Below are 20,670 nucleotides of genomic sequence, written 5' to 3'. Positions count from 1 at the left end.
CCCAGCTGCTCCTGAGATTCTCACACGCAAATAACTGCGCCTGTATGGGAACATTCAGAGAAAATGTCACAGAGGTTTTGAAATGATAACCAGAAAACGCACTGTGGTATTAGTTCTGCTTAACTTTATAAGAGCTTGAATTTTAGTTTTTATTAGCTTCTGCAAGGCTGAATTTCCCAGAATGATGTAACTGCTGTCTCAAAATAATCTGAAAATGTTTTTTTCTGTCCTCACACTACAGCTCTACATCTCCCCTCTGCTGAGCTATGTCTAGAATAGCTAATCTGAGATCAACTCACACATTGGTTTCTAAGGGACACAAATATAAACCGGCTGAAGGATACCTAGGATGACGCAGAGAAACGTGTTTTGCACACTCAGGGACACAACCACTTTGGCATCACGTAAGGAATCCTCAGCCACCAAAGCACACGTGGCAGCCGCCTGCCCGCACGCTGCTCCCTGTGCACGGCCTCCGCGAGCCAACCGCGCCCAGCCCAGCCCACATCTGCACAGCGTGGCTCCACTCTACCTGCTGACAAACAAAGGAGTTACTTGCTGTTCGGTGAAGAGTGCTGAAGGCACCGGGTTCTTAACACAGAGCCCGTGAGGACACTTGCTCAAATATCCAGCCTCAAGTGCTGTACCTGAGGCTGTGACAAAAACCACAGCAACTCAGGCTAAGGGCTTCCCGGTCCACACACAGCATCATGATCTCAGGGTGGGCAACTCTGACAGCATCCCAAGCTGAACTCCTGGGAGCTGTACCCCTAGACATGGCATTTTTCTCTAGAAGGCAGTTTATTCCAGCTGCTTTGCTTGAAGCTGTTTGCATCCATCCCTCCATCAGCAAATGCAAGGGCTGGTTTACAGCTCCTGTCCTGAGAACTGCATCTCTACAGGGCTGCATGTGTGCACTACAGTTTAAGCACTTTGGGACTGCTCTGAGTGAAATGCATAAAATGCTAATGTATTACTAGACTCCTACAATATTTTTAAATAGCATCTCCGGTATATAGAACCATTTTACAAGCAAGTCAGTGTTCCATGACACCAAAGATTTTTATTTTATCTTTTAAAGTTTAAATATCAGTGAAAAGTGGGTGTTGATAGGATCTGCCAGCAGCACAAACAAAATGTAAGAATCCAGACTAGAAATGAAATGATCTCTCCACAACAGAGAAAGTAAGGCAGCACAACAGAAAAATATTCCACAATACACAGCACCTTGAAAGTATTGAACAAGCAAGTAGAACAAAGATTTCAAAGCACATTTGGACATGTGCTTCTTCAAGCAACATGTCAAAACCACTACCTTCTCCTCCCCTTCTCCTTGACAGATGGTCTGACTGGGCCCGAAGCCACACCACCAAGCTGTGATCTTGGCAAAACCCACAAGGTAAATAAGGCTGGGCACAAAGTACAACTGGATGGGAGGCATGTGAGTGCTGAAGGATGAGATCCTGGCGACTCAGACAGCAGCACAAGCTCATCTGAAACAATGTTCCGGCACAGTGCCAAGAGTGCTCTATAGGTAAACACCACATAGCAAGGGCTGTATCCATCTCCAGTTGAGGAGATGTTTAAGAGGCTAAACACTTCAAGTTTCCTGGGCGAATCCCAACTATCCTCATTTTATTTCAAGCTACTACTACCAAAAAACAAAACAAAAACAAAAAACCAAAAAAACAAAAAAAAACAAAAAACAAAAAAAAAAACCAAACAAAAAAACACCCCAAAAAACAAAACAAAACAAAACCCCACCCCCAAAACAAAACAAAAACCACCAAAATCTCAACATTTATTGCTTTTTGTTTTCCTCTGTGCTGCTAGAGTGGTGTGAAGACGCAAGAAAACACTACCACGCTGCTTTGCAAGAAAGGATGTGTTCATGGGTTCCAAATCACCTCTATATGGGCTTTGTAAGATCAGCTGATTCCCTCCAAGCTAAAAAACACCAAGGAGATGCCAAGTCACATTGTTTGGGCAATTTTTTTTTTGTTCAGTGTTGTGTAATGGAACTATCTGCATGAGTACCAATCAATAATGAAGGCAACCACGGCCAGATGACAAATCCCTCTGCTTCTGCAGGTTTGAATGTCAAATTATCAGTACCATTCGAATTCTGATTCGTTTTTAAATTCTGATCAAAGCTTTTAACTTCTGATCATAGCTGGCAAGACAATGCTTTACACGCCCTGCCTTCCCCCCTCCTCACTGCTCTGAAATCATCTGTCTCAAAGCCAGAAGTCTAAACGGAGTGTAGGGCAAGTTCAAAACAGGGAGGGTTTCTGGGAGTCTACTGCCAATTCCACTCTGCAGCACAGCTTGCTCCCACAGCTCCATTAGCTGCCTGCAATCAAGGGCGGACGACTCAGTCCTGCTTGCTGTCCAGGTTTAATAGGTTCAGCTAGTTAATGAGCAATAGCTAGATTACATTCAAAGACTTCACATCATTTGTAAAGCAATTAAGTGTACACTTTTTGGGCCCCTCCAAGAGAAGTGCCTTGTTCTGCTGAGAGGATAACTGGAAGGCACAAAACCAGAATTTTGTATTTTCAAAACAGAATAGCGTGACATAATGTGAAACTGCCAGAATATTCACCTTCTACAAGTATCATGCTGAATGCATTGTTCCTTTTCCACAAACCTCTCAAGAGCTCATTTACCTGAACACCCCTGGATTATAGATTGCTCTTGCTAGACAAAACCAAGAGCTGTAAGCCACTGGGAAGCATCTCAGTGCATGTTCAGTGCTGACAAAGCAGGCTAAGGAGCCATGAGTTAATAAAGCAGATCTTTAATCTGAAAGCCACTGCAAAGGTAGGGGTAGTTTTTACATGTATACTTTTTACACATTCCCACCAGAGAACTGCAAGGCTCCTTGCAAACAACAGAACACTTATACCTAGATTTACAAAGCTCAGAAGCTAAGTGACTTGAGCCCTCAGGCATTCCTCACAAAACCAGGACCATGTCCTTGGAGAATGAAGCTCCTCCGAAGGCAGAACTGGGGGAATAGCAAACATTTCTATTTGACTTGCACATGCCCATTCACCCCCCACACTCTTGCACTGCTGCTTTAACATATGTACTGCTGCAGTGCCCCTTCTGAATGACTGTGTATTTTTAAACTCTCACTTCCAAGGCAAAGATCCTTTTGTTTGTTGCAGGGAGGAAACTTCTCTGGCAGTACAGAGGATCCTCAGCCTTAAATGGCTGATTCACAGTTGGGCCAAAGCTGGATCTTCCAGGGACTCTGAAAGGACAACTTCTACCTCTGTGGGCTGTCTTTTCCAGGCTCTTCAACTGAACCTGAGGGAGAAAGGAGTTCTGCTGGCAAGGACCTGTCTAAAAGATATGCTACTTCTACATTACACCAAATGTTGAGAGCCATGAGCACTAAACTAGTTAGTAGATGGCAGCCACACTGAGAGAGCATCCTCCTCCTCATGTATGAGACTTACGAAAGTCTGGATACTTACTGGTTTATAACATCTTTACTAAAAAGGAAAGAAATCAAGAAAATCTCCAAACACTCCAAACACAAGGTCCCTTCACAACCTATTTCTGCAAAATCCGGAATCACATTCCATTTCTCTGAGCACATCCACTATCTAAACTGGAGATGAGTTTCAGGAGGAAGAAATCTTTACCCATTTACCAAAAGAACTCTTCACTAAATTTTCAAAAAAGACTTCTGCAACAGCACAAAACTGATCTTTTTACTTTAAATGCAAAACCTTGGTATGGAAAAGAAGCACAGCTGAGTGTTATATAATTTTTTTCTTCTATTATTCTCCATTTCCTTTGCACATGCCAGTCAAAACTATAAAATACTTGTGGGAGAAATGCAGAAGGCACCGTTTCACATTCCTAAAGATCTGTTTCCATGTGCTGCATACGAGCCAGTCGACCACCCAGGAAAGCCAGGCAAACACGTTTTGGCCCGCCAGTGCTGCAGTTGCTGACGAGCAGCCCTTCTCTAGCAGAGCTTTGCCCCGTACTTCCTACGGGAAATAAGCATCAAGCCTCACAAGCAACCAAGCCTGTGGCTGCATCACCTCTAAGTCTGCCCTGAAACAGTACTGACAAGGAGACCAGCACATTCTCCTCTTGAGAAGTGGTGCCAAGTGCTAAAATATTTTTAATAAACTGGCCACAAAAAAAAGAAATAAAAAATGAGTAGATAACCTTAATACAGAAGCCTGTCATATTATCACCTGCTTATTTGTCAAATCCTTCCATCCTATCCCTTTGCCCTCCATCACAACACTTTCAGCCCAGTTTTATTAGAGAAATGAGAGTGAAGTTGGGTCATCTGTAGTCTTGAGAAAGGGTATGACCAGCTATTTTCTCTCCCTAAGAACCCTGGACAATGTTACTTTCTTTTCATACACCAGTCACAGAAAGGATTGGTAACTGTTTCGGAGTCACTAAAAATTAATCAGTCCCTGAGAGGCCAAGCTGGTTGAGAAACTGCTGGCTGGAGCAACAGAAGTAGGCATGACTTGCCTTCAACAAAGCAGAAGGCATTTGGTTTTAGTTAAAGGGGTAAAGGGTAGTAAAACTTGGCCAAGTATTTATTTATTGGACCGGAGTGCCTGCAGCAAGAGAGGAGGGTGAGACGGTGTAAAGTTTTTGTAATCCCAACCTTGGAAGAGAGGCAATTGAACTCTGGTTTCACTGCTGGAATAAGACAGCACAGAAAATCTTTGGTATGTGCTGTAGAAATGATGATTTATGGAAGCAATGGGGTGTCTGTGTGTGTGTAAAACCAAAAAATATCTAAAAGCTCAAAAAGCCCTAAAGCTTTCCCAAGACAATACCTTTTCTTTAACCTGTTGGCCATTACTTTCTTCCAGTTCAAGATGTTCAGAAGCATGAGGAAGGAACAAGTCACTAGTGGGATTGTTGCTTTGCAGAATGATGCTTTCATTTCAGCAGCGGGGAACGCTGACTGGGCATCACTGAAGCATACCCTTGGATCTCTCCAGCATTAAATAAATAAATCTAATAAAGTTACAAGTATTAATGGAGCTTTCCATAGTCTTGACCCAAATGTCCACTCAGTAGTGTGGCTACTTGATAATACTTCAGTACGGGCTAGTATGTGCACCTACCAGCTGTGAATTTTTTGGCTCTCAGTCATGTCCCCCCACTTGGTGTCAGGGTTACCTAACAGGGGTGGGCAGTGAGAGACCCCCAACTCTGGATTCGTTTCAACTCTGGTGAACACAACTGATTTTGGCTCATGGCAGAGCACAACAAACATGGAGGTCCATATGAGGATGCTGCAGAGACTCATTGGGTGTGTGGCAGAGAGCAAGAAAAAACAATGAAGAGGAAAAATGGGATAACCTTGCAGTGTTTAGCTGGGACTGTCAGGCAACAGTTAATGCTGAGGAATCTTGCAATTCTGTTTATGTTCTTTCAGCACAAGCAGGTGTTGGGAAGCCCAGGATGGGAGGGGCATGCAGATAAAAAAAAGAAAGAGGAACCAATTTTTTTTCTTGTGTGCGTGATCTATTCAGATGAATCTTTTTTACCGACAGGCTCTCTTCCTGGAATCAGCACGGATGCCCAAGTGACACTCTGTGGCTCTCTGATAAACACAGCATACCTCAAATGTCTAGGTTATGTTGTCTGTTTGTAGTGGAGGTTTTGATGGGGTTATTAAGTAATTTTTAACAGAGACATTATTAAAACCTCCCAGCTTTTTAAAATTTAGATTTATTTGTTTGAAGTTTTGTTATTTTCACACTACTATAGCCGTGTGCTGTAATGCTTACCATCTGAGAAGTGAGACATAAAGGACACATATCCATTGACACACATCTCATTTCTTCCCTTGGACACTTTGAATACAACTGTGCACACGACTTTTACAGTGACAGATTTTGTACAGAAGAATGCTCTAACCTGTAGATTTCCCTCCAACTGCTGCTGCTCCTTGTCCAGTGCCACAGCCACCTCTCTCCCTTTTTCTGCAGCTCCTTGTTACTGAACATCAGTGTCAGTGGCTGACACGATGAGTGTGGCTGACATTATGCCACTGCTCTAAAGGAAACAGGCAGAGGGCAAAGGAAAAAAAAACCCAACAACACCCAACCCAAAACCTCTACCCATCTTAGACAAAAGAAATCAGACTCAAAGACGTATGACCGACCTCCCTCTCCCAGTTATAGAGAAGTCCTTGCACTGCAATAGACATTGCATTTCAATCAACTCCTGTATTTGGAAAATGGTTACACTTCTGCCTGTCGCAATACATATCCTGGAGTGCTTCAGTTCCCAGACATTAAAGGCAAAGATGGACTTGGGGGGTGGGGGAAGGGAAGAAGAAATAAAATGGTTAAAACCAACCAAACAAACCAACACAAACAAAACAAAAACAAACCACCAAAAAAATGCAACCCAGTATCAGACAGGAGATAAAGCCCGACCTGTGATTCAGCAGATTCAAATGCTCAGAAGTACAACAGCCTGCGTGCACTACTAAAAGACAGCAGCAGTCCATTACACGTATGGATTTGCAGCACTTTGTCAGCCCTAATGATGTTACCTCATTAAAAGAGATAAATGCCTTACTTTACTACCAAAAGCATCTGCTCCCTCCTTCTCACCTGTTCTCCATCAGGGCGATCAGCAGCAGTGCAGTGAAAAGAAATCAAAATACAACACTAAACTCACTTGGAGCCACTTGCAAAGGTTGCTTTGTGTTGTTTTAATGTCAACGTTTTTATGTCATTTTTAATAGGGTTATGCTATGGTTCCTACCAGGCACATCTTCTCTTGACACTTAATCAGCATATCAAAGAAAACAAAGCCCTGTGAACCACCATGGCCCACCAGCTTTCAAAGGACTTCTCAGAAAATAAATTGATGTCTACTTCGAATAATTCATTCACTGTTGAGTAAAATGATGCAATCTCAACTTCAGCAGGTGAATTAGGTAAGGGGGTGACAATGACTTCTGTCTGCTAACACCCTCCAACACGTTGCCACGCTCAACACAACAGTTTTCTTCCAACAGATTCCTCTCTACATGCAAAGGTAGCAGTTTACAATAATGAATGTTTTATGCATTACTCCTTTGTGTATAGGGTCTCCCAAGTACACATTATTGAAGTCTATTAAACTCTCTATTTAGCAGAATTACCAATGTGCCTTCGGGGAAATTATTACAATGAAGCTGTACTGGTATTTAAACTCCAGTTGTTTAACAATCTTTTCCCAATCACCAATCCAGATATCAACATTAAAGTGCAGTCACACTTCTTCCAGTGCAGCATAAACCTGTCCATGAGCTGCTTATGGAAATTCATTTAAAAGAATGAGTATTTCAACTTGGCATGTTTTTCATAATTAGCCTTAGACAGCTTGTGCTTTAAAATAATAGGAACTCCTTCCTGATCCTCTTCACCAAGCAGAGCCCTCTACAGTTAAACCTGGTTACAGAACCAATTAACTGTCTGCAGCCACTGTGTTTCTGTCAGCATACCAATATCTGCAAGATACCAGATGATTCAAGGAAAATTTGGCCAACAAGGTCCCATTCTTTAAAATCGCTTTTCTATGAGAAGAAACCCTGTCCTGGGTGTGCGTGATGGAGCAGTCCAAAAGCTGCCTAAACCCAGTGCATGCCCAGGTCCCTCCTCTGGTCCAGATACAACTCAGAGAGTTGAGTAAAGCCACAACAGAGCAGTTACTGTTTTTTTGCCACTCAGACCATTTCCCTTGCTCATTCTGCACAATACAGCTATAGCTAGCTACTCTCTAAATGTGCCTGCTTTTGTGGCAGTGAGTCAAACTTGGTTCCAAATTTGTAATGTGTGTCTATACCTGCCGTGAGAAGAACAAATATTTTTCCAATGGGAAAAGTCTCACATTCTCAGGGGAAGAGGAAGTAAACTTCACCATACTAGAAATCACAGGATTCAGCTTCCTGGGGTGGGGTAGAAGAGACCTAGGTCTCAACCTTTCAGGTTTCCTCCATGACCTTCAAAAAATCACCGTGTTCCTGCCTTCATTTTTCATCAGTATGAAGTGCTCAGGTTCTATCTATGGGGCAGTCAGGCTCTCCAGCAAAGACAAAAGAGGTCTTGTTCTTGCTACTATGTTACACTAACAGTTTTACAACTTCAACACCAGTTCAATTTTCAGTCAACCTTCAATAAAAAAAACCAGCATTAATTTATTGAAAAAACATTGACAACAATCTTACAAAACCAGTGGTCACAGAAACAGAATATAAGTAATGGAGCCAAGAAAAAGGGCTTGACGTCTTATAAAGATGCAAAATTTAGGCCATCATACATGCATGTTTTGATATGCCAGAATTCAAATTTTATGTCCAAATACAGATAAAGGGAGGACTTAAAGTCATCACTGGAAGCTTGTATGTATACTAAAGATTCTTCTGACAAGTATGAGTCGTACACTATCTGCTCTTCTTGGCTCTAAGGCAGGCCTGCACAACGAAGTTGTTTCCACCAGGACCAGAAGTCCTTCAGGGAACAATCCTCAGGAAAAAAGCACAGCAAACAGGTGGGAATATTTTAGCCATGCACTAATTTCCCTATAAATCAATGGACAAAAGCTCTTCCTTTCTCCAGTTACAAACCCAGAGCCAAGTCACCTTCTCTGTTTTACAATCTCATTGACATTGCTCAAGTTACACACACACCATAGCAGATTTTGTCCTTGGGGGCACTGGGAGACCAAACCTCCCATAAATAAGAAAGGAAGCAATCCGTTCACCTTCACTAAAGTGGGATGAGGAATACCCCTTTCACCTAAAAAAGGAGACATACGTCTAAGAGACAAAGGGAAAGTGCCACTAATTTCACGATTCAGTTTGCCTCTCCATTAGGAAAGACTTTTATGTACTTAAATAGTTTTTTTAAGGCTATTTTATGCAACTGCAGATCAGAAGCCCTGAAGTCTATCAGCTGTTGGCTTAGAGAAGTTGCTGGTGTCTACTTCACTGTCATCCATCCTGTTTGATAGGGGTGATCAAGGGTGTACTCTATTGCCTGAATTTGTCAGTAACTTTTCCTATCACTTACTTTACCTCAACACCGTTTTCACAACCATGAGGTGAGATGCTTCTGCTGAGTTGTACAAAGTCCAACCCTGTCTTTAGCTTATTCGTTGTTGACTGACTTTACCCCATCAAGCAGATTATGGTCAGCTTCATAAGCACCAACACTGGTGCAAGAGGGAATGGGGCAAGTCCTGGCCAAGGACAAGGTAGGAAGAGAAAGACAATGAGCAGTCGTAACTGGGACTGGCATAGGCTGCCACAAAACCTCTAGTCCCTGACAGGTACCAGAACCAGAACACATCGTACAAAAACATGACAAGTACACGTTGTGGCATTTAACACAGGGACATTGCAGTATGTGTATCTAATGTTCCCATCTTGTTATGGCACTGTGTTGATCACAGCAGAGGACAGATCTCACAAAAGAACCTGGCCATACAATGTCACATTTATTCCACAGTACTGGGCATAGACCATCATTCGTTACCATGGCAGGTGGACCAGGAGCCACCCCAGCCAAGCTGTCACTTTGTCTCTCCTGCCACCTACTGTACTGAAAACCAAAATATATGTCACCAACTCCTGTGCATTTCCACTTGTTTGGAAATACCAACCTTTAGTTCTTGTAGATATGCCATTGCATGCATATAGGAACTCTCTGCTATCATCACTCCTTCAGCAATGCTATCCAGAGTTTCCTCTTGAAGTCTAACTGCAGTACTTGGAGCACTACTCAATTCACTAATGCTTCAGGGTTAAAATTAGCATTAAATACTAAAAATTCTCCAGAGTTTAGAGTGCAAACCCCTCTCTCCCTCTGCCCCACAGAGAATTAATCACAGAAGGTTTATTTTAAATGGTGAACAGGCTATGATACCCCACACCTCAGCCCCTTAATTTTCTGTTACATCCAATGACAACACTCACAGGGTGCAAAATCTAGCAGAAAAGCAACTTCCCATTGAGCGTGTGATTGTCAGCCTGTGGGCAGGGGTGAAACTCCTGCTGCACTTGAGCTGCACAACCAAATGAGTGCCACCCAAGAACAGATCTGCCCCATGCAAGAGTCTGTTTCAGACCGTGGTTTACCCTTGTCCTTTTAACCTCTCACTCTCAAAATGCCATCTGAGCAGGTCTGGCTGTGCCACCCATACCCTCAGCAGCACAGTGCTACCCACGGCATCCTCCCCATGCAGTCCGGCTGCCTATGACATCACGGGCTGCAAATAGGGCTTTACTGATGCTTGTGTCCAAGCAGTGCATCCCAGGAGAAGAATTCTTTAATCATAGCTATCTGGGTTCTGCCATCCTTCCAGACACCATTAACTATAGTGAACAGCATGGACAAGGGCAACAACGAGTCTGAGCTGGTCCAGACTAGTCCAAGCCCACCACAGGGGCTTCAAACCCATTCACAGTACTATGTGGAAACCAATTATTAATCAACTCAAAACCAAATAGACATTATCCCATGCCATTCTCCCAGAATGCACAAGTTTATTTTTCAGTATTTTATTATTAATTTTGAAAAGCATTCAAATAGAAAACAACAAGCTGAATTTTGTAATATAAATCTCATTACTTTCTAGTAAGAAGCTACCTTGTGGGTGCTGGTTTATTTTCCCATGTATAATATTCCCTTTTACCTAATCAACAGCTTGGGGCTTTATGACAGCAGCTATCTTTGATACAAGGAGTATTGTGGTGAGGGAGGAAGGCGTCCAACACTTGCATGATCCAGTAAGCAATCGAATGTATTTATTTATGCTGTGACCACAGTAATCAAGAGGTATTAAAATGTGCAACGGAGCATCAGTTAAGTGCATTTTAAATCTGATTTTTCCCTGGTTGCGGTAAGGAAATTGTTGACTAGCAGGACTCTTTAGGGTCTTTACAGGCTGCAATTAGTGGAGCAGATACAGAAGATAAATTGCTCCACTCCTGCAAAAGCAAGTCTACTTTTGCAAGTAATAGTGGGCCTTTCATCTTAGCACTTAAAATTTGATCAAATGAGAAAAAAACATTAATATAATTCCACTCACTCCCAGATAAACTTCTCTGAAAAATGAGGACATTTCTTCTCCTTAAACAAATCTGACAAGGCTATAACTAAAAATATTTTTGTAACACACAGAGTTCAGTATGAACACCAGAAAACAATTGGCAAGAGCAATTGGAGTGTCTAATCCCAGCTATTTAGCCGGCAAAATGCTTCAAGAGCTGTGATACATCCACTTAAAAGCCAAATATGGCTCACAAACAGCTATTAAACATGAATGAACTTATCAAGAAGCAACAGTATGTTCCCATTAATTGTACAAAGGCTGCAAAGAGGTTAAAAAAAAGACATTTCTATAGCATCTGATCAGAAGTGACTTTCACTGACACCAATTTAATTTATAACAAAATCAAGGCAATAACTAAAGGATCACATTAGCAGTTAGTAATGCTACAGGAGCTATCAGTGAAAAGCTAATGAAATGAGCAGAGCCTTAAAACAACTTGGTATTTTTTAACACAGACTTGAAAACCTGCTACTGCAAAGGTACTGTCAGAGGGCACTTGGGCATACTTCCTAGCAACTTTCAGACAACTTTTAAGGTTCCCTAAGGATGTCCCAAGGAAATTCAAGAAGGCAATTTTGTACACAAATGCTGTCTAGATTGATTAACAAACCTGCAAAGTTTAATCTCTGAAAGAACTTTTACCTCCGCTGTTTGACCACATGGAAGGCAAAAAGATTTAAACTTGTTTTGTCTGTGGCCGATGGAGACTTTCTAACAGAAATGGAAACTGGATGATAAGAAGGTAATAAGCCGCTCCCAGAGTCTCCCTTGCTTTGAGAAGAGTGAAGCCACTGGGAGATTTCGGAGCAGATTCTACAAGCAAGCTGTTAAGAAAAGCCGCTATCCAGAAGGCTCAACAGGAGGAAAAAGGAAGCAGGGAAATCGCAGTTAATGGGATTTGGCTGCATCCGGAAAACAGCTAGGTTTCGAATACATTGTAAACAGTCCTGCACTTCACTGCTGCATCAATTCATTGCTGGATGAGAAAAATTTACATAGACTTAAAGCTCCACAGAAACTTAGATTTATTCTAAACAGATCAATCTTGTCTCTCCCCTGAAATGCCCTCTGGATGAACACATGACAGAGGAAATTGCCACCACTACACTATAACCTCTATAATTTTCTGTTAGGGGAAAGGCAAGCTAGGGATTTATTTATTTTGACTTTCTTTCCCACGTCTCATAAATGGATGCTTGCCCCATTCACCTTAGATATCACTACAGAGTACTGTAAAGTTTGCCTAAGTTTTCCAAGGGAGAGAATGACTATCCTGTCCCATCGAAAGGATAATGCGACATCAAACAGAGAGGGTTACCTCTCTCCTAGCGCATTCTCTCCTTATCACAACATAAGGAGGTTGAGCAACCTCAGCAGGAAGTTGTCAGTGTCTCCCTTCCCAAGCCTTGGTGGGGACATCCTGCTCATCCTCCAATCGAGGAGGGAGAGAATTAGTAGTTTAAAGCTACTAACTGAAAGAAAAATTGTCATAGACAATGTCCTCTACCTTTGCAAACTGATGCCAATCACAGGACATGATTCAACATGTATGAACTCCATACTCATCCCTCCTCAGATCCCAAAGGAGGCAGTGCCACAGTATGTCCCAGGAGGGAAGAGGCCAGCAGCAGCAGAGAAATTTCTAGTCTAATCATGAGACAGACAGAAGAATGGAAACGATAGGAGAAGTGAGATAAAAGAATTAGGGGGCTGATAGCATCAACATACTTTAAGAAGAAGGAGAGGAAGTTGAGCGGCTGTGAAAGAGGGGGAAGGAAGAGTAAGGCTGATTTTCCCGATAGACAGGTCATAAACAGTTCCCGAAACCTGCCTAGTCGGGCTGGTTGTCTGACGTACAGATGCAAAAATCAACACATGTGGCATCTTTGAAGCGGAAAAAGGAGACGTTGAGGACTGGGGCACTCCGTAGGGGAATGAAAGACTTACAAGTCTTCTAAGTGCCATAAATAGAGACGAAGCTAGAGCTTTCAACCAATAATGAATGTGAATAGTTAGAAAAGGAGTTTTGCAGAATTGTCCGCTAAGACAAAAATCTTAAAAACTGGCTCTTCACAAATGCCTTTTCTTTTGGAAATCCCACACCCACTGCTGAGAGATTAGCTTTACAAAGTGAGAATTTAACTGGAATTGCAGCTCTGGGTAACAACAGGAAATGTTGCTCACAGCAACAGAAAATGTAGGATGATTAGGTTTTTGGGGGAAAAGGGAAAGAAAGTTACAGTAACTATGCAAACAGAATAAATAACAGTGCTGTCCTTCTCCAGAACCTTTCCAAGGATCTCAGAGCAATCTACAGCTATTCCCAATTAAAGGCTGCTGTGCTACGGCCACAACTTATTGCACCATCTAGGTCCCAAGCCTGACTGTACTCCTCATCTTCATAGTTCTATCCCTCTGCTGATCCTCACACCAGACATCAGCTGATGGTCAGGGACCCCATGGGGGGTTTGTGCACTGCAGGACCGCAGCTGGGACTTGGCGTGTTGCCAAGTGCTCCTTGTACATAAGTAACGAGGTGGCCTCATCAAGAGACAGACAAGACAAAAGGTTTCCACCAAGTGAGAAAACTCCAAGCACAGAAGGGAAGGCCCTCCCCACACTGAGCGTGCTGTGCTCAGTGGCTCAGCCCAGCAGAGCAAGCGGGCTGGGAAAGCCAGCCGTCTTTCAGACAAAAGTGTAAAAAAGCAGCAGGAGGAGAAAAAGGGAAAGACAAGGTCAAGTTAGAGGGAGACAAGTTTCAGACAAACCCTCCCCTCCCCAGAGGAAAGCACCTCAACAGACATTGTAGTGGAGTCAGCAATGCAGAAGATACTATTCAGCAGGGGAACGTGTCATGTTAAAATACAAACCCTTGTTTACACGTTCCCCCAAGTTCCTTAACTGTTGCTGAGAATTTTAGGAAATAGTTTGCATTGGACTTGTTTTATTGCATGTTTCCCACCAATTTCCAGTTCCAGTTTCTACTTCTATTCTTAATTTTTAATCACCGCTGGGATAAAACAGTAACATTCAGATACTGCCTTGCTAAGAAAACTGGAGTAACTGGGAGTTATATTAACAATACTTAAATACAGTCTATTTAAAGGTTTGAACGCATCTTGTTAGAACACTGCATAAATTAACCCAACCTAATTCTCTAGGATGTAACAAGATCTGAAAAGCTCCAAGTTTCATGTTCTCTCTTACCACCCACTTAAAAAACCAAAACTCAACATGCTGGGGTTAGCTTAGGTTGCAAACGAAAACAAAATTCACATTCAACTGAATAAATGCAATTTACTCCTTGATGCAACAAAGATGATGCCACAACCAGCTCAAAACCAAAGCAAGAAGAGGTTCTCTCCCGCCCCCTCCATGCATATCCCCCCTCATTTTTCCTGTTAATGATGCCCCCCAGCCTGTCTGCTCAGGATTCTTAACTGCTCGCTCCATCCCTCCCAGTGTCTGAAACCATCCCTGGATGGAGCAAAGCGTGCCCTGCTGCCGCTGGGCTCGCAGTCTCCCCTGCAACGCTTGCACTGGCGGCCAGACAAAGCAAACTCCAGTTGCATCACGGAGCAAACTCATTTTCCAGCAACCTCCCAGCCCGGAGTTTACCGCTACTGTAATCCGGTGCTGTCAACAACGCCGCCTTTGTTGTGCGCCCGTGTGCGCCGCTCGCTTGCTGGTCGGGTTGTTGTTTTGGGTGTTTTATTTTTTTTTTTAATTATTATTATTTATTTTAAGGAGAATTTTTGTTTCAAATGAGTAATCTGTTTTTGAAAGATTTCTCCTCCGTGCTGGCTCCACCCTGTACTGTAAACGAGACATTACCTTATACAAGAATGAATCTGCTGCATTCCTCTGTCTAGCTGCCTCGCAGCACATTTCCTACGCTCACAGTAGCCCCGGCAGTGCATGCTCTCCCACCCCTTCCCCCCCACCTTTTTCTCTTTTTTCTTTCCCTTTTTTTTTTTCCTTTTCACTGCCTCGCTGTGTTTTTGTGTAAATGATCTCACATGACTCAACAAATCCATCTGCCTGGAGCAGGCCAAGTTTGGAGCCTTCCCAGGAGGGAGGAGAAGAATTGCTTTGTGGAAAGGACCTGGAGCTTTGCCCTTTCTCTGGCTCAAATTACCCGCCTGTCAGGCCTGACGGATTTGGCTAAAAATAAAAGGAAGCGGGCCGTGAAAAGGAGATGAATGAGCTCAGCAGTTCCTTAGATAACATGGGGTCTGGTGTCGCCCAAAGATCCCAGAGCAGGAACTTCGGATGCCGGAGATGTAAGTGTGGTGCTGCAGCCTCAGTGAACTCGGCTGCTGGAGGACCAAAAAAAAAAAAAAGGCACAAAAAAAGGCAAAACCAACCATACGCTGTTGGAAATAAATGCATTAAAGACACTCAGAGCAGGAAAACTGCCTGCTGTAGATTTGGGCTTGTAAACGGGGAGATTTATGGGGTTTCCAGAGGGGAAAGGGGGTGTGAGGGGGTGTGGCAGGGGGCCGTACGTGATGTCAGCCTCCCGCCCTGACCAGGGAGCCTCTGCATCCTTCCTGCAAATGCCTGCCCAGCGCCCGCAGCGGGTATTAAGCACTTAGTTTGGCAATGTAATGACACACTGCAACAATCTGTAATGCAAGGCAGTCAGCAAAGCCCTGGCTCGAAAAGCTCTTTCTCCTAACCATTAACCATATGTTTGGCTCCGCCGCCGCCCAAGCGAGCGGGTGTTCCAGCGCACCATCTGGTTTCTATCCACACAAGCAACTGCAAAGCACAGAGTATTTCCCTCTGGAGCTGCGTCTTCCTCCCTGGCCCCTGATCCCCACCCGACTCCCCACTCCTCTGCTCCCCATCTTCCTCCTTCCACCCCTTTCCAGCAGCAACTTCACCTCCCTGTCCCACTAGCGGTGGAGACCATGACCACCCCACCAAAGGTGCAGCAGAAGAGCAGTCTTGTGCTGCCTTCTGTGAGCTCACACGCCTACGCACGTGTATGTACACACACACAGAGGGACTGCACCCCTCATCACCGATGTCTGGGGTATTGCATTAAAAGAAAAGTGTGTTCTTGAGTGGTCCAGGAGCCGCTGCAGGGTCCATCACATCTCACTCACGCACACATGCGCACAGCGAATGCTCAGTTTGGATTACATCAACCCTGTGCCGACACTGCAAAAGGACTTCAAGAATGTACCTAACAACAGGAGGACCAATAGTAGTTTTATCTCCTGCTCTCGAGCAGGGCTTTCTATAGACATCAGGTGTTGGCACCCCATCCCACCAAAACAAGAATGCTCTGGGGGGACAAAAAAGAAGTACAAAAGGGAAAAGAGAAAGATAAATGGAATGAGAGCATGCTGAAGAAAAAGGAATGAAAATATTTACTTTTCCCATGATAACTAAACAAGCTCTTTCTGAAACGATAAAAAAAACTTTCAAGTGTTATATTTTAGAAGGCCTTGTACCATATGTTTGCTTCACGATTTTATGAATTCTAACTACTATTTATGTTTTTAAAGCACTTCCATCATTCCATTTGTTTCTGAAGTACCTATGGGACATCAGCAGTAATTTTCCCCTCAGGTTGGCCAATTTAAGATTAATCATGACCTATTGCAAGAAAGTATTCAGGGATGCAAGCAACAGGATATTCAGCAAATCCAACACTTGCTCCTTTAAAGTAAGTTTATATTCTGCAATGAGTCACACATACAGTGTTTATCCAAGTTACCAGTGCTACAAGGGAAAAAAAAAAGCCCATTACATTTGCAAATACATACAAATCACAGCTGTAAGCACCCAACAGCTTATACCAGGACTTATTTCTATGACTGGATATTGATTTTTTAAAATAATGTGTCATTATATCAATGTTGATACAGCAACTAGCTTCCTGGAGTATGCCATTTAATACTTAAAAGAAGCTGGCTTTAAGAAATATCAAATCCACACCCATTCATACCCTTTTTTAATGTCCTTCTTGGTCATGACTATAGGCAAAGCCACAACTGCTTTTTTCCTCACCTTGCACCTAACGAAGAAAATGCACTTGCCAGTTAGAAACAGCTCAGTCTAAAGCAATCAGCTTTGCTGATCTCAATAAAATACTGCAGAACTTCTTCAACTGTTGCTAGAAACCAAGAATCTACATTGGAAAAGATGATGCATATTTTTCAAACTTCCTCTGTATGAGAAATCAGTGAAAAAAAGCACACCGTAGGCCCTTATCCCAGAATCAAACAGGCGTGGGGAAACCATATGCTTGTGAAAAGCCTGATGACTTCACTAGGATTGCCTAAGAAGATTGAGGATAGGATCTGCTCCCAATTACAAATGTGGAGTGCAATTAGCACTGTATACTCCCCCTGCCTTCATTCTTCACTCCCCTTCAGTGAGGGAAATAATTAAAATGATTAAAACCATAAGAGATGCATTTTAGCTAGGAGTTTACTTTTCCTACAAAATAGAATCTAAGTATGTTAAAGTCCATTACTTCAAGATAATATGTTGCAAACATTAGTATGCTTAAATATCACACATTAAGTTTCCTACAACCATGCAATGAGAAATTGTCTTCAGACACAGAAAACAACCAGCAGTCATTCTCTAAAGCAGTAAAGGTCTAGGTCTGGGTCTTTCAGCAGATAATGATCTGCTCTGATGCAGAAATCGTTTTAAAGGGGGAATTCAAGGGAAATATTCATAGATTCAGGGTTCTGCAGTCTGAAGGGACTGCTGATCATTTGACCTTCTTCCATGCAACAGGCATGGAGCTTCCCCGCCTACATCGACAAAGCTGTAAGAGGTCAAAGGAGAGAATCTCCTAGGGTTAAAAAAAAACCCGTTAAAAACCCCCAACAAAATGAAAAAACCCAGCCTCAGATACAACAGCCTGACATAAAGAAGGAAGCTACTGCAGCCCAGCATCATTCCCCAGCACTGTGGGATTACCCACACCCTCTCATCTGGTCTGAATGAATTAACAGCCAGATACTGGGTCATGTTATACCTTGTCACCTTCCTCTCCTCCTCAGCCCCTGACAAAGGGCCACTGGCAGCCTGAAAACCAGCCAGTTTTTAAAGCACAATAAAAAATGGTGTCACATTATTACCTGAATCCACTGAGTCCTCCTGCCAACAACGATGTTTATGCAATCACATTTTTCTGTTTTTAAAAACTTCTCTCTTGCCTCATCGCTCTGTGTGAAAAATAAAACAAAAGAGAAAATTGATCAACTGCAAGCAATTATCCATTTGTATTACAGCAGTTTTGCAGTAGATATTCAGGTCCTTTTGTTTTCTGCCTTACCTCATAAAAACATTAAACAAGAACAAGTCTTTTCCCCAAAATCACTGATTGATCAAACAGAAGCAACAGATACCAGTTTGGAGAGGCAGATGAGATACCACAGCAGAGCTACACAAAAGAACACAGCTCTCTATGCCCAAATCCTCTGCCCTCTTCCCAGGCCATCCTGCCTGGCAGCACCAGGACCAATGCCAAGCAGACAGTGCCACCAAAAGCAGAAATACAGAGGGAGAGAAAGCTAATTAAATTTCTTTCAGTATCAACAGCAAATACATGCCACTAATAACCACAGCAGTGATGTAAAAATAATACTTGTAAAATTGCATTGACGGTAGATTACTTAATCATAAAGTTTCTCCATACTCTGTACCTACAACATTATTTAAGTAGTGACTCCACTTAAAATCCTCAAAATGGTCTTTCAGTGTCTTTGTTTACTCCTCACTTCCCATATTAGTAGCTTTAAGCTTTAGTGTCAAATTCTCCTGCCAATACACTTCATAAAAGACATTTAAATAAGGAAGAAAAAAGCCCATATAGTAGAAATCCAGCTGAAGAGACAACCTCAACCCCCCACCCCCAATCCCTCTGAACGGACAGAAGACACATGCTAAGTAAAGGAAACTGGATTTTCAGTACTGGAAATGCCATTAGTATTTCATTGCTTTCTCTGAAAGCAAATTAAAAAAACCCTTCACTTAAAGGGATGCAACTCAACCATGTGTACATGGTCTCTTGCCTACCTTCACAAGGGCATACACAGTTAAACCCAGACAGAGCACAGGTTGGGGGATATGGCTGCCATACCCTTCCTGCACTTCAGGGCTCAGGCTTTTGGCATACTCTGTCCATTGTAGACAAGGATGACTGAACAAGAAGTTTTGCTGTAAGATTTTGGTCACAGCAGTCTGACTGAGACATTCCCAAAAAAGCAGCTGAAAAGACCAAATTCTCGCAATCTCTGGAACAGAGTTTAAACATGGGTTTAGCCCAATGCCACATGACACAATGAACACAGTCTAGCCATGGCAGAGCAGAACAGAAGTGACCATTACCTCTGGCATCTGCTGCCAACGAGGGTAGGGTCACCTTACAAGCAAGGAGGGTCTCCTGATCCAGGTGACCTCCCTACTGCAGCCTGGAGTCATCTATGCTCAAAACAGAGCAGCCAAGATCTGGGCCAGGGGATGGCAGCGAAAAACATGTCAGAACAAGAAAATTCACTTAATAGGGACAGAAAATTGGAGGGTTGGATGGGGAGAGAGCAAGAACTGGGGTTAGGCACGGAGAACTGCCTGCTGGCTGTGCAGCTGCAGCACTGCTGAAGAACCATGTCCAAGACTTTATGGTGCCAGTGCAAAATGCCATTTGTTTGCTTCCTGCAAAGTCTTTGATGTACCACAAGTATGTTGAAGAGAGAATGCTGATGAGTTCAAGCACTCACCCCTGAGAAGGGAGGGAAATGTGGCAGGTGAGCGCTGCCTGCTGCAGCTGCCTTCACTCTTGGCACATGGGATGTACCTGAGCTGTGCATCAGGGCTTCAGGGCAAGAGTGCATGACAACTCTAACAGCTGTTGGCAGCAAGGATGGCAGCCACCCTGACACTCCCTGCCACCCTCTCAGCGTCCAGGCAGATGAGCTGTGCCTTGGAGAGCTGCCACGCAGCTCCAATGAAGCACTACACCAGTCATTTAAACTCAGTATTCCTCAAGTGGCCATTAACAGTGAATTGCCAACCAACCTGAAAACCTGGCTTCTCTCAACTAAAAGTAATGAACAGTCACAGCAGAAGGGAACTGTATTTCCAGTACACGAAACACTGTGGAGTATAGAGACATCTCAGCAGCAAGGCTGTTAAGATCCCTAGCATCCTTTGTCCTCTTAAGCCTCTTTCTGCAAAGAGAAGTGGGGCTTCCCAAATCATCTGTCAAAGCCTGACACTGGTAAACAGAGTAAGATCGTGAGGAAATGACAAACTTCTTCAGTAGGATTTGAGTACCACACCATTAATAAAAATTTGGGCCAAATATGGGACAGCAGGGAAAAAAGAAGATGCTGAATAGGGAGTTTGCCCAGAGTTTGCAGCTACAGCTGGCAGCAGACAGGCAACGTGCAGAAAGAAAAAAGTGTGATGACATACTCAAAAACTGTCCATGCATTTACAAGATCTGTACAAATCCATTTTATATCAGTGTCACCCTGAACTTACAGAATCATAGAATGCTTTGGGTTGGAAGGGACCTTA

General features: G+C 43.1%; 1 protein-coding gene across 3 annotated transcripts in view; it reads right to left on the bottom strand.

The window, feature by feature from the left end:
- BACH2 (BTB domain and CNC homolog 2) overlaps positions 1–18,316 on the bottom strand; it is a 143,562-nt gene extending 125,246 nt beyond the window's left edge. For all 3 annotated transcript variants that reach the window (XM_041412331.1, XM_041412332.1, XM_041412333.1), the window contains exon 1: positions 18,228–18,316. The gene's annotated coding sequence lies outside the window, so the exon portion shown is untranslated. The remainder of the gene's footprint in view (positions 1–18,227) is intronic.
- Between the last annotated feature and the right edge of the window lie 2,354 nt (positions 18,317–20,670).

This window comes from Onychostruthus taczanowskii, unplaced genomic scaffold (assembly GCF_017590055.1).
Source record: "Onychostruthus taczanowskii isolate IOZ18803 unplaced genomic scaffold, ASM1759005v1 scaffold39, whole genome shotgun sequence".
Lineage (NCBI taxonomy): Eukaryota > Metazoa > Chordata > Aves > Passeriformes > Passeridae > Onychostruthus > Onychostruthus taczanowskii.
This window is presented reverse-complemented; position numbering and strand designations above follow the sequence as displayed.